Genomic DNA, 14,720 nt, shown 5'->3' with positions numbered 1-14,720 from the left:
GGAGTGCCTGTCACTGTGAGATATACTGAGTGTGGGTCACTAACCGGTGTGGAACACAGTACAACAGTGACCATGTATTATTGGAAGTGTGTGTCAGTATTATATGGAGCGTGGGTTACTCGCCGGTGAGGAACACTGTATTCCAGTGATCATGTATTGCTTGGAGTGTGTTTCACTGTAGGATATTCTGAGTGTGGATCACTAACCGCTGTGAAACACCATATCACAGTGACCATGTATTACTGGGAGTGTGTGTTACTGTAGAATATACTGAGCGTGGGTCACGAACCGGTTTGGAACACTGCACACCAGTGAGCATGTATTACTGGGATTATCTATCACTGTAGGATATACTGAGTGTGGGTCACTAACCTGTACAGAACACTGTATCCTAGTGACCATGTATTGCTGGGTGTGTCTGTCACTGTAAGTTCTGCTCTGTGTGTCACTAAACTGTGTGGAACACTGTATCCCAGTGATCATGCATTACTGGAAGTATGTGTCACTGTATGGTATACTGAGTGTGGGTCACTAATCCGTGTGGAACACCGCACCCCAGTGACCATGAATTAATGGGAGTGTGTGTCACTGTAGGATAAACTGAGTGTGGGTCCCAAATCCGTGTGGAAATCTGAAGCACTGTGACCATGTTCTACTGGGCGTGTCTGTCAGTGTAGGATATACTGAGTGTGGGTCACTATCCGGTGTGGAACACCGCTCAACAGTGAGTATGTATTATTGGGAGTGTGTGTCTCTATTATACTGAGCGTGGGTCACTAGCCAGTGTGGAACACTGTATTCCAGTGATCATGTATTGCTGGGAGTGTGTGTCACTGTAGCATATGCTGAGTGTCGGTCACTAGCCGTTGTGGAACACCGTACCCAAGTGACCATGTATTACTGGGAGTGTCCGTCACTGTAGAATATCCTGAGTGTGGGTCATTAACCTTTGTGGAAAGCCTTATCCCAGTGACTGTATATTACTGGGAGTGTCTGTCATGTAGGATATACTGAGTGTGGACAGTAACCGGTATGGAACACTGTACCCCAGTGACCATGTATTTCACGGATGTCTGTCATTGTCGGATATATTGAGTGTGGGTAACGAACAGGTGTGGAACATCGTACCCAAGTCACCATGTATTACTGGGAGTGTGTCTCACTGCAGGATAAGCTGAGTGTGGGTCACCAACCAGGAATGGAACATTGTATCCCAGTGACCATGTATTATGGGATATGTGTCACTGTTGGATATACTGAGTGTGGGTCACTAACCGGTGTGCATCACCGTACCCCAGTTACCATGTATTATTGGGTGTGTCTGTCACTGTAGGATAAATTGATTTTGGGTCAGTAACCTGTGTGGAACACCGTACACCAGTGACCATGTATTATTGGGAGTGTGTGTCAATATTATACGGAGCGTGCGTCACTAGCCGGTGTGGAACACCGTACACCAGTGACCATGTATTATTGGGAGTGTGTGTCAATATTATACGGAGCGTGCGTCACTAGCCGGTGTGGAACACTGTATTCCAGTGATCATGTATTGCTTTGAGTGTGTTTCACTGTAGGATATACTGAGCGTGGGACACTAACCAGTGTGGAACACCGTACACCAGTGACCATGTATTGCTGGGAGTGTGTGTTACGAGAGGAAATACTGAGCGTGGATCACTAACTGGTGAGGAAAACCATACCACAGTGACCATGTATTAATGGGAGTGGGTGTTACTGTAGGATATACTGAGCGTGTGTCACTAACTGGTTTGGAACACCGTTAACCAGTAACTGTGTATTAGTGGGAGTGTGTGTTTCTGTAGGATATACTGATTGTGATTCACTAACCCGTGTGGAACACCATACCCCAAAGACCATGTATTACTGGGAGTGTGGGTTCCTAACTGGTGTGGAACACCATACCACAGTGACCATGTAATACTGGGAGTGACTGTCACTGTTGGATAGACTGAGTGTGGGTCACGAACCGGTGTGGAACACAATAAACCAGTGCCCATGTATTACTGGGTGTGTGTGTTTCTGTAGGATATACTGATTGTGATTCACTAACCCGTGTGGAACACCATACACCAAAGACCATGTATTACTGGGAGTATGTGTCAATGTAGGATACACTGAATGTGGGTCACGATCCGGTTTGGAACGCTGTTCCTCAGTGACATTGTATTACTGGGAGTGTCTATCACTGTGCGATTTTCTGAATGTGGGTCACTAACCGGTGTGGATCACTGTATCCCAGTGACCATGTATTGCTGGGAGCATCTGTCACTGGAGGTTATGCTGAGTGTGGGTCACTAAACGGTGTGGAACACCGTGCCCATGTGACCATGTATTGCTGGGATGTCTGTCACTGTAGGTTCTGCTCAGTGTGGGTCACTAAATGGAGTGGAACACTCTACACTAGTGACCATGTAGAACTTGGTGTATCTGTTACTGTAGGATATAGTGAGTGTGGGTCACTAACCTGTATGGAACAATGTATCCCAGTGACCATGTATTACTGGGAGTGTGTGTCACTGTAGGATATACTGATTGTGAGTCACTAACCGGTGTGGTACACCGTCCCCAGTTGACCATGTATTACTGGATGTTTGAGTCACTGTCGGATATACTGAGTGTGGGTCACTAACCTGTGTGGAGCACCATACTCCAGTGACCATGTATTACTGGATGTTTGCGTCACTGTCGGATAAACTGAGTGTGGGTCACTAATCGGTGTGGAACAATGTATCCCAGTGACCATGTATTACTGGGAGTGTGTGTCACTGTAGGATGTACTCAGTGTGGGTCACTCAGCGGTGTGGAAAGCCGTACCGCTGTGACCATGTCCTACTGGCCGTGTCTGTCACTGTTGGATATACTCAGTGTTGGTCACTAACCGGTGTGGAACACCATACCTCAGTGCCTATGTATTACTGGGAGTGTGTGTCATTGTAGTATATACTGATTGTGGATCATTAACCGGTGTGGAACACCATACCTCAGTGACCGTTTTTTACTGGGAGTGTGTGTTACTGTTGGACACACTGAGTGTGGATCCGTAACCGGTGTCGAACACCGTACCCCATTGACCGTGTATTACTGGGAATGTGTGTTACTGCAGGATATACTGAGCCTGGGTCATCAACCAGTGTGGAACAATGTACCCCAGTGACCATGTATTTCTGGGAGTGTGTATCACTGTAGGATGTACTGAGTTTGGGTCACTAACTGGTTTGGAACACCATACCACAGTGACCATGTATTACTGGGAGTGACTCTCACTGTAGGATATACTGATTGCGATTCACTAACCGGTGTGGAACACTGTACCCGAATGACCATGTATTACTGAGAATGTGTGTCATCGTAAGATATACTGAGTGTGGGTCACGAGCCGGTGTGGAACGCTGTACCCCAGTGAGCATATATTACTGGGAGTGACTGTCACTGTCGGAAAAGCTGAGTGTGGATCAGTAAACGGTGTGGAACACCGTCCCCCGGTGACCTTTTGTTAGTGGGAGTTTGAATCACTGTCGGATGCACTGAGTGTGGGTCACTAACCGGTGTGGTGCACCATACCCCAGTAACCATGCATTACTGGGAGTGTGTGTCACTGTAGGCCATACTGAGTGTGGGTAACTAACCGGTATGCAACATAGTATCCAGTGACCATGTATTACTGGGAGTGTCTGTCACTGTAGGATATACTGAGTGTGGATCATTAACCGGTGTGGAACACCGCACCCCAGTGACCGTGTATTACTGGGAGTGTGTGTTACTGAAGGATATACTGAGCGAGGGTCATCAACCGGTGAGTAACACCGTACCCCAGTGGCCATGTACTGCTGGGAGTGTGCATCACTGTAGGATGTACTGAGTGTGGGTCACTAACTGGTGTGGAACACGATTCCACAGTGACCATGTATTACTTGGAGTGACTCTCACTGTCGGATATACTGATTGTGATTCACTAACCGGTGTGGAACTCCATACCCGAATGATCATGTATTACTGAGAGTGTGTGTCATCGTAAGATATACTGAGTGTGGGTCACTAACCGGTGTGGAACACCGTCCCCCGTTGACCTTGTAATACTGGGAGTTTGAGTCACTGTCGGATATGCTGACTGTGACTCACTAACCTGTGTGGAGGACCATACTCCAGTAACCATGCATTACTGGGAGTGTGTGTCACTGTAGGATATACTGAGTGTGGGTCACTAACCGGTATGGAACACTGCACCCCAGTGACCATGTATTACTAGGAGTGTCTGTCGCTATATGATATACTGAATTGTGTCATTCACCGGTGTATTACACCATACCCCAGTGACCATGTATTATTGGGAGTGTGTGTCACTTCAGGAGATACTGAGTGTGAATCACCAGCCTGTGTGTAACAATGTACACCAATGACCATGTATTACTGGGAGTGTGTGTCACTGTAGGATGTACTGTGTGTGAGTCACTAACCGGTGTGGAACACTGTACAACATTGACCATATATAAATGGTAGTGTGTGTCACTGTACCATATGCTGAGTGTGGGTCACGAACCGGTGTGGATAACTGTGCCCCAGTAACCATGTATTACTGGTAGCGTGTGTCACTGTGGGATATACTGAGTGTCGTCACTAACCTGTCTGGAACACCGTATCCCAGTGACCATGTATTACTGGTTGTGTATGTTACTGTAGGATATACACAGTGTGGGTCGTTAGCCGGTGTGGAACACCATATCCCTGTGAACATGTATTACTGGGAGTGTGTGTCGCTCTACGATATACTGAGTGTGTGTCACTAACCGGTGTGGAACACTGTACCCCAGTGACCATGGATTACTGGGAGTGTATGTCATGTAGGATGTACTCAGTTTTCGTCACTATTTCTGCTACTTCCGCTTCTGATGCGTACCCTCGGAATCGAGGATGACTCGATTCCACGCTAAAAATTAGTTCCCAGAGTGCTGAAGATCCCAATGCATGACCTACATTCTCTGTCACAAATGGGGCGGACGGTGGTTGAACGAACGGTCGTGTTGGGTGCCTGGGTTGCTGCGCGCTCCTTCCGCTAACTACGCCTGGCTTCAGTTTGCTCTGGGCGTTAAGACTCGAGGTACTCTGCGCCGTGCGGATATGTTCCTTCACTTTGGGCTGGCTTGGGCCAGGGATTGCCAGGTGTAGGTGGGGACGTTTCAATTCTTCATGGAGGTTTTGAGTGTGTCATGGTACGTGTCCTCTGCCCACCTGTGGCTCGCTTGCAAAAACGATTCACCGAGTAGAGCTTTTGCTTTTTGAATCTCATGTGAGGCATGTCGCCGATGTTGCCGGTCAACAGAAATGATCGACTGAGGTCAATGCTTCGATGCTGGGGATGTTGGCCTGACCGAGAACACTGATGTTGGTGCGCCACACAGGCCAATTAATTTGCAGGTAATTGCGCAGACAGCGTTGGTACTTCTCCAGTGTTTTGAAATGACTGCTCTAAATATTACATTTCTGTGAAGCATATATGAGGGCAGGTATCACTCCTACCCTGTAGACCATGAGCCTCGTCCGGGGTTTGAGGTCCTGGTCTTCAAACACTTCCTTCCTCAGGCGTCCGAAAGTTGTACTGACAAACTGAAGGCATTGTTGGACTTTGCCATCAAAGTCTGCCCTTGTTGACAGTGGGCTCCCGAGGTATGGAAAATGGTCCACATTGTACAATGCATAGCCTAGTAAACCCGAGCTCCCCGGTAAATCTCAGGGGATGTCGAGTTTCCCTGCGCCTATCGCCGCTGATACATTCTGATGCCCCCATTTACAATTTAATTCACTCGCCATTCACACTGTAAGTCCTCTTACCCTCAACGGCTTTTGGCAGGGAATGAAAACCCTTGCAGGTTGCTGATCCTGATCCAGACCCCAGTACCCTGCCCCTGCTGAAAGTACAAGTGCTGGACATCTGGTCTGAACAATGTTCTATCCCCACACTCCAATGGTGTCGGTATGGGAGGTCGGATGGTCCCTAGCTATGCTGCCTTTTCTTGGGATACAGGGAACCTTCGTTGTTCCAATTCTACTCCGGTCCCCTCCTTCACATATTGTTCAGGTACATTGATGACTGTGTTCGCGCAATTTCCTTTTCTAGCCATGAACTGGAAAATGTCTCAACTCGCACAAAGTCATGATCACCCATGACCTCAGCCCTATGCATTCTGACCTACATTGCCTTCCGGTTAAAGAATGCCACGCTTTTGAAAATGATCATCCTTGTTTACAAATCTCTCCATGGCCTTGCTCCTGCCCACCTCTGATTTCTTATACTGCCTCATAACCCTCAAGATATCTCCATTCTTCTAATTCTGCCCTCTCGAACATCCCTCATTATACTGCTCAACCATCGGTGGCCTTATCATCAGCTGTTTGTGCCCTAAACTCTGGAAGTCCCTCCCTAAACCTCTCTGCTTCTCTAAACATCTTTCCATTTTAAAGATATCCTGAAAATCATCCTCTTTTCCCAAGCTTTTGCTCATATGCCTTAATTTTTTCTTTGTTATCCTATGTATTTGTGTTGTCCTGTTAACACTGTTCTGAAGCACCTTGGGATGTCTAACTCCAGTAAAGGCATGATATAAATAAAAGTTATTGTTTTTATTATCAATAATATTAGTTATTATTAATATGATTGATAATTATAATTATAATTATAATTATGTAATCAACCTTGCTTCAAATTTACGCTGCTCTCTCTCCTTCACATGCTCCGTCTGACATTACTCTTCCTTTCCTCGACATCTCTAAGTCAATTTCCGAGGATAGGCTCGCTACAAATAGCAACCATAATCCGGCCGACTCCACCAGCTACCTTGATTATATGACCTCTCACCCAGCTTGCTGGAAGGACTCTATTACATTCTCCAAATTTCGCTGCCTGCGCTGCATCTGTTCCGATGATGCCACCTCCCACACCAGTGCTTACAACATGTCTTCCTTTTTCTGAGCTGAGGATACCCGCCCTCTGTGGTCCTGATTCTGTGGGCCTGTAACCTAGTGTGGAGTGGGTAGGAGAGGAGAGACGAGGTAGAGTCTTGAAGACAGTGACCAGTTAAGTCAATAACTAGGGCTGAGGGGCTACAGTAGTGGGGTGGTTCCCCGGTCCCCGAGCCCCTCTGGTTGATTATCTTCCTGCAGTGACCATGCCCTGTTCAGAGAAGGTTCACCAGGCTGGTTCTTGAGATGAAGGTCTTGTCTTATGAGGAAATGTTGAGCAGGTTGCGCCTATAATCGTTGGAGTTTAGATGAATCAGCTGTGATCTTATTGAAACGTATAAAATTCTGAGGGGGTTCGACAGGGTAGATGCAGAGGGTGATGCCCCTCGTTGGGCAATCTTGAACTAGGGGACATAGTTTCAGAATGTTCCCGATGTTGGGGAAGTCCAGAAACAGGGGAGATAGACTAAGGATAAGGAGTAAGCCATTTCGGACCAAGGTGAGGAGAAACTTCTTCACTCAGAGAATTGTTAACCTGTGGAATTCTCTGCTGCATAAAGTTGTTGATGCCAATTCATTGGATATATTTAAGGGGGAGTTAGATATGGCCCTTACGGTTGATGGAATCAAGGGGTATGGAGAGAAAGCAGGAATAGGGTACTGAGGGAATGATCAGCCATGATCTTATTGAATGGTGGTGCAGGCTCGAAGGGCCGAATGGCCCACTCCTGCACCTATTTTCGATGTTTCTGTTTCTATTAATATTGCCCCCCCTCCGCCCGCTGGGATGGCTCTGCTTCTCTCCCAGTGCCACGTCTCTGCTAAACTGGGAAGCAGCGGGTTGGAGGTAGGTTGGGTTGCGATGATATGCTTTACATGTAAAACCCGACGTCAACCCGGCCGTTTTTGTGCGAAATGACAGGCCTTACTGTCTGGGCTCAGTCGCCGAGAATGTGTGACCAATAATTGACCGTCTCTTTTCCCTTCTGTTTATTACAGTGAATTTAGTGGCGATTGTGATCCTGTTCCGGGGAAAGTGCGGCCTGTCCACCTGCACCACTCGCTACCTGGTGGCCATGGCATCGGCGGATCTACTGGTGGTCATCACTGAGGTCATACTGCGGCAGATAAGGCGGTATTATTTCCCGGGATCTTTCCTGGATATCACCCCTGTGTGTACTGTTATATATCTCCTGTCCCGTGTAGCCACAGACTGTTTTGTCTGGTTCACCATCCCTTTCACCTTTGATCGATTTGTGGCCATTTGTTGCCAGAAGCTGAAAACCAAATATTACACCGGGAGAACTGCGGCTGTGGTTCTGGCAACAAGCTGCATTCTGCTCCCTTCAATAAAAGGTTCCCTTCTACTTTACATTAGAACCTGTGTATATAATCGACAATGTTCCATGGTACTGTGTAGCAATCCCAGCCTATTATACTGAGCCCGGATGGGTGGGATTTGACTGGTTTGATACGGTTTTAACCCCACTGCTCCCATTCGCTGTAATTTTGTTGCTCAACGCTCTAACAGTCAGACACGTTTTAGTGGCCAGTCGAGTCCGAAAGGGACTGAGGGGTGAGAGCAAGGGGGAGAATGGCAGTGACCCAGAGATGGAGAGCAGGAGGAAGTCTGTGATTTTACTCTTCACCATATCCGGCAGCTTCATACTGCTGTGGCTGGTGTATGTTACACAATTCTTATATTATATAATTGCAGGAATAAATCCCATGATTACAATGTTTCTTTATCTACCTACCGACAAGTCGGATATATTCTACAGAATTTAAGTTGCTGCACAAACACCTTTATTTACGGGGTGACTCAGACCAAGTTCAGAGAGCAGTTGAAGACCGCGGTGAGATATCCGGTTCCCTCAATTATACAATTAATTAATAAGCAGAACAACTGAGCGCAGCCAGAGGCGGGTCCCAGTGTTTCCAGTTCAGGAATATAATATCGAGCCCCAGACTTCCATCCACTGAATTATTACAGGAATGGCTGCTGACCTGATAATACACCCAGCGACGTGATTAGCTCACGGCACTATATCTGATTGACATTTCTTACCTTATCTTTCTGGTCAGCAACACGAGTTTGTTGAATTGACTTTGTTGCATTCTGTCCCAGCTCTTCTGTAAAGGGTCACTACAGCTATTTAGTGAGGGAATTCATTATAGCTTCCAGCGTGAGAGGCACGTAAAGAGGTAGGTAGGCAAATTGGAGCTGTAGTTCAGAAGATTACGTTACATAGAATCTACAGCATAGAAAAATACACTTCGGCTGTACGAGTCTGTGTTGATGTGTATGCTCCAGACCAGACTAATCCCATTGAAAATACTTCGTCTCAGCCTCTCATCATATCTTTTATTTAATTTTCTCTCATTTACTCGTCTTGTTTCGCTTTGACAGCATCTGACTTATGTATCTCAACCACTTCCTTTCGTAGGGAATTCCACATTCTAACCACTCTCCGAGTAAAGAAATTGTTCTTCATTTCCCTATTGGTGTTAATAGCGATTACCTGGCATTTATGGCTCCACAGATTTGGATGCTCCCACGATTATAAACTTTTCTCTCCCAATCGAACTGCTCCAAAACAATCTTAATTTACAAGACTTCTATCAGGACTCCTCTATGTTCTCTGTCTTCTAAAGGAACCAAGCATAACCTGTTCAATCGTTCCTGATAACTGTTATCTTTCAGTTCTGGTTACGTCCAACCAAAATTTTGTGAATGTACCAGTGGCCCCCGTCACCATCTCCACTGCCCTAACCACACGCTCCATCCCTCTCCCTGTCACCAGTCTAAGGCTGACCCAGCCGTTAGCAACCTTGGTGTCTTATTTGAGCAGGAGATGATCTTCCAACACCATATCCCCTCCATTACCAGGATGGCATCTTTGTGCCTCTGTTACATCGCCTGACTCAGTTCATTTGCTGCTAAAACCTTCATCCGTGCCTTTAATTGCTCGAGATATGACTCCTCCAATGCTCTCCTGGGGGCTTCCAATCTCACACCATCCATATACTTGAGCTCATCCAAAACATTGCTGCCTGTGTGCTATCGTGCGCGTTATCGCAATACACTTGTGCTCGCTGACCGACATTGGCTCCCTGTCCAACAGCCTCAATTTTAAAATGATCATTTTTCATTTCAAGTCACTTCACGGCCTCTGTAACCTGCACCAGCACTTAGAGCTCCCGAGATCTCTGTGCTGCTCCAAATCTGGCAGATTGCACATCCCAGATTTAAACTGCTCCACCAATGGCAGCCAGGCTTTCAGCTTACTGGGTCCCAAGCTCTGGGATTCTCTCCCTAACACTCTCCTCCTCTAACTCTCCTCCTCCTTCAGCTTCCTGGGTCCCAATTTCTGGGATTCTCTCCTTAATCCTCTCTACCTCTAACTCTCCTCCTCCTTCAGCATCCTGGGTCCCAAGTTCTGGGATTCTCTCCCTAACCCTCTCCACCTCTAACTCTCCTCCTCCTTCAGCTGCCTGGGTCCCAAGCTCTTGAATTCTCTTCCTAACCCTCTCCACCTCTAACTCTCCTCCTCCTTCAGCTACCTGGCTCCCAAGCTCTGGAATTCTCTTCCTAAACCTCTATTCCTCGCTAACTCTCCTCCTCCTTTAAGATTCCCCTTAAGACAAATATTTGATGAAGATTATTTGCTAAAACCCCCTTTTGTGCCTCGGTGTCAAGGTGACCTCTATTCCCTGTTGGATTTTTTAATGGCTGTCTTCAATCTATGTCCCTGAGATTTGGTATCTCTCACAAGTGGAAACATCTTTTCTCTCTCTACCCTATCAAAGCCTTTCCTATCCTGAAAGGCACATTCTGACCATTCCTGATTCTTCTCTTTGTTAAAGAAAAGAGCGACGGCGTGTTCATCATTTCCAGATAATATACCCACTCAGTTCTGGTATCATTGCAGGAAATACACTTTGCACCTTCTCCAGAGCCTCGCTGTCATTTTATAATATTTACACCAAGAATCCAAACAAGTTTACATAACTTCAATGTTTTACAAGTCTATCCCTCTAGACATGAAAACAAGCCTGTTCTTTGTTTTTTATGGATTGATGAACCTGCATCGCTACATTTAGTGATTGGTGTAAGTGTACTGTCCCATCCCTCTGTTCCTCATTCCTGTTTAGATAATTATGTTCCAAGGAGAATCTCACCTTCATATTCTTCCTATAAAACGCACCAACTCACACTCCTCTACATTGATGTATTGTGTTCGTAACACAGATGAGACTGCACACAGGGAGGTTAAAGTAACAGTTACCTCAGTCTTTATTAAGACACTCCAGAGTGAGGAACAGGCCTTAGAGGCCGGCTTGTATACAGTGCTCCCAAGGGATGCTGCGATCCCTTGCGACTCCAGGGGATGCGCTCCCTGCTGGTGGAACATGGGAGTGCATGCTTTACAGATACACAACAGATATTCGTTTGCCAATTACACGCCCATTTTGCGAGTTTATTATTGTATTGAATGTTTTGCCGCTTAGCTCCTCAGTGTTAACGACACACGCCCATTGTAAAATGTCACTCCCGATTCCCCAGTCCGAATTGATTATGTAAATGTTGAACAGGAGTGGTACCAGCATCGATGCTTGTGGAACATCACTTCTCACCTTTGCCAGTTTCGCTGCTTTTGATTTAAATTGGCTTACAAATAAACCCTAATTTACTGTTTCATTTGAATCGCTTTGCTGGCCTTTGATGCAGTTTTTAATGATTTCTTCACCTGAACCACAAGTTCACTTTACTCTCCTGGCCCATTCAGTTTCTTATTTCCAAAGGGGTAGGTGATTGTAGAACCATAGAATTGTACAGCGCAGAGAGAGTCCATTCGGCAAATTGTGCCAGCTCTGTCTATTTGGTAGAGCTTTCCAATTAATCCCACTCTTCTGCTCTGTCCCCTGTATCTTTTTTACTTCAAGTATTTTGGCAAATTCCCTTTTGAAAGTTACGATTGAATCTGCTTCCACCTCCCTTTCAGACAGTTCACTCCAGATCACAACAACTCGCCGTTTAAACAAAATCTTCCTTCAGTCAATTCTGGTTCTTTTGTCAATCACATTAAATCTGTGTCCTCTGGTTATCGGCCCACTGTCATTGGAAACACTTGCTCCTTTATTAATTTATTGAAACTATTTAGGACTTTGAAGACGTCTATTGAATATCTTCTTAGCCTTCTCTGCTCTCAGCAGAACATACACAGCTTCTACAATCTCTCCACCTAACTGAAATCCCCCATCCCTGGAGCAATTCTGGTCAATCTCCCGTAACCATCTCAGCTCAAAGGAGAACAACTCCAGCATCTCCCGTCTCTCCACGTAACTGAAGGACCATATTCAGGGAACCATTCTGGCCAATCTCTCATTAACATAAGAAAATGAGTACATAAGGAATAGGAACAGGAGCAGGCAATTCGGCCCCTCGAGCCTGCTCCACCATACAATAATATAATGGATGATCTGATCCTGGACTCAGCTCCACAATCAAGCCCACTCCCCATAACCCCTTATCTCGTTATCGCTCAAGAAACTGTCTATCTCTGTCTTAAGTTTATTCAATATCCCAGCTTCCACAGCTCTCCGAGAAAGCAATTTCTATTGATTTACAACCCTCTGAGAGACGAAATTCCTCCTCATCTCAGTTTCAAATGTGCGGCCCCTTTTTCTAAGACCATGCCCGCTAGTTCTAGTCTCCCGCATCAGTGGAAACATCCTCTCTGCATCCAACTTGTCAAGACCCCTCATAATCTTATACGTTTCGATAATATCAACTCGCATTCTTTTGAACTCCAAAAAACAACAGCCAACCTACTCAACCTTTCTTCATAAGTCTACTACGACATCTCCGGAATCAACCTAGTAAACCTTCTCTGAACTTCCTCCAAAGCAAGTATAGCCTTTCTTAAATACGGAAACCAAAACTGCACGCAGTTTTCCAGGTGTGGCTTCACCAATACGTTGTCCAACTGTCGCAAGACTTCCCTGCTTTTATAATCCATCCCCCTTGCAATAAAAGCCAAGATACCATTGGGCTTCCTGATGAATATCTTTACCTGCATTCTATCATTTTGTGTTTCATGCACAAGTTCCCCAAGTTCCCGCTGTACTGCAGCACTTTGCAAACTTTCTCCATTAAATATTAACTTGCTCTTTGATTTTTTTCTGCCAAAGTGCATGACCTCACACTTTCCAACATTATACTCCATTTGCCAATTTTTTGCCCACTCACTCAGCCTGTCTATGTCTTTTTGCAGATTGTATGTGTCCACCTCACACATTGCTTTTTCTTCCACCATTGTAATGTCAGTGAACTTGGCTACGTTACATTCAGTCCCTTCTTCCAAGTCATTAGTATAGCTTGTAAATAGTTGGGGTCTCAGCACTGATCCCGGTGGCACCCTACTAGTTACTGATTGCCAACCAAAAAATGAACCATTTATCCTGAATCTCTGTTCTCTTTTAGTTAGCCAATCCTCTATCCATGCTAATATATTACCCCCAACCGCGTGAACTTTTATCTTGTGCATTAACCTTTTATATGCCTCCTTGTCAAATGTCTTCTGGGATTCGAAATAAACCACATCCCTTTATCTACTCTGTTCGTTACATCCTCAAAGGACTCCAGCAAATTTGTCAAACATGAATTCCCCTCCTTAAATCCATGCTTACTCGGGCTGTCCGAATTTTGCTTATCCAAATGTCCTGCTACTGCTTCTTTAATAAGGGACTCCAACATTTTCCCAAGCACAGATGTTAGGTTAACTGGTCTATAGTTTCCTGCTTTTTGTTTGCCTTCTTTATTAAATAGGGCGTTACATTTTCAGTTTTCCAATCTGCTGGGACCTCTCCAGCATCCAGGGAATTTTTGTAAATTCAAACAATGCATCCACAATCCTTGCCACGACTTATCTTAAGACCCTAGGATGCAAGCCATCAGGTCCAAGGGGTTTACCTGCCTTTTGTACCATTATCTTACTGAGAACCACCTCCTTAATGATTTTAATTGTGTTAAGTTCCTCCCCCGCTACTGCCCCATGACGATCCACTGTCGGAATATTGTTTGTATCTTCTACCGTAAAGACTGATAAAAAATAATTGTTCAGAGGTTCTGCCATCTCCATGTTCCCCATTACTAGTTCCCTGGTCTCGTCCTCTCAGGGACCAACATTTACGTTGCCACTTTTTTCATTCATATACCGACAGAAACACTTGACCATCTCTGCTCAAATCAGAACAACACAAGTATCTCCATTCAATCCATATAACTGACGTTCCCATTCCTGGTACCATTCTGATCAATCTGCCCTGAACATCCTCTGTTCTAAGGAGAAGAACCCCAGTTATCCAGTGCCTTCACGTAACTGAAGACCATCATCCATGGAACCACTCTAGCCTTTCTCTTCTGTACATGCTCCAATGCCTTGACATCTTTCCCAACGTGAGGTGCCCTGAAATGAACACCATACCCCAGCTGAATCCGAAGCTATGTTTTATAATATCTTAACATAACATCCTTGCTTTTGTGCTCTATTGCTCTCTTAATGAAGCAAATGGCAGAGAAGGACATTTAACATCCTTTTCAACTTATCGGGCAGCCTTCAAAGATGAGTGTAAATACACCCCCTGGTCGCTATGTCATTGTTCTCCCTTTAAATTGTACAATTTGGTTCATATTGACGCTCCTGAATCTTCCTACCAACATACCTTATTTCACAATTCTC

General features: G+C 45.5%; 1 pseudogene; it reads left to right on the top strand.

The window, feature by feature from the left end:
• Positions 1-4,834: 4,834 nt before the first annotated feature.
• On the top strand, positions 4,835-8,885 carry LOC139250116 (probable G-protein coupled receptor 139; annotated as a pseudogene).
• Positions 8,886-14,720: the final 5,835 nt, after the last annotated feature.

The sequence above is a fragment of the Pristiophorus japonicus genome, unplaced genomic scaffold (assembly GCF_044704955.1).
Source record: "Pristiophorus japonicus isolate sPriJap1 unplaced genomic scaffold, sPriJap1.hap1 HAP1_SCAFFOLD_35, whole genome shotgun sequence".
Classification (NCBI taxonomy): domain Eukaryota; kingdom Metazoa; phylum Chordata; class Chondrichthyes; family Pristiophoridae; genus Pristiophorus; species Pristiophorus japonicus.
The sequence above is the reverse complement of the archived record's forward strand: the minus strand, read 5'-3'. Positions and strand labels throughout refer to the sequence as shown.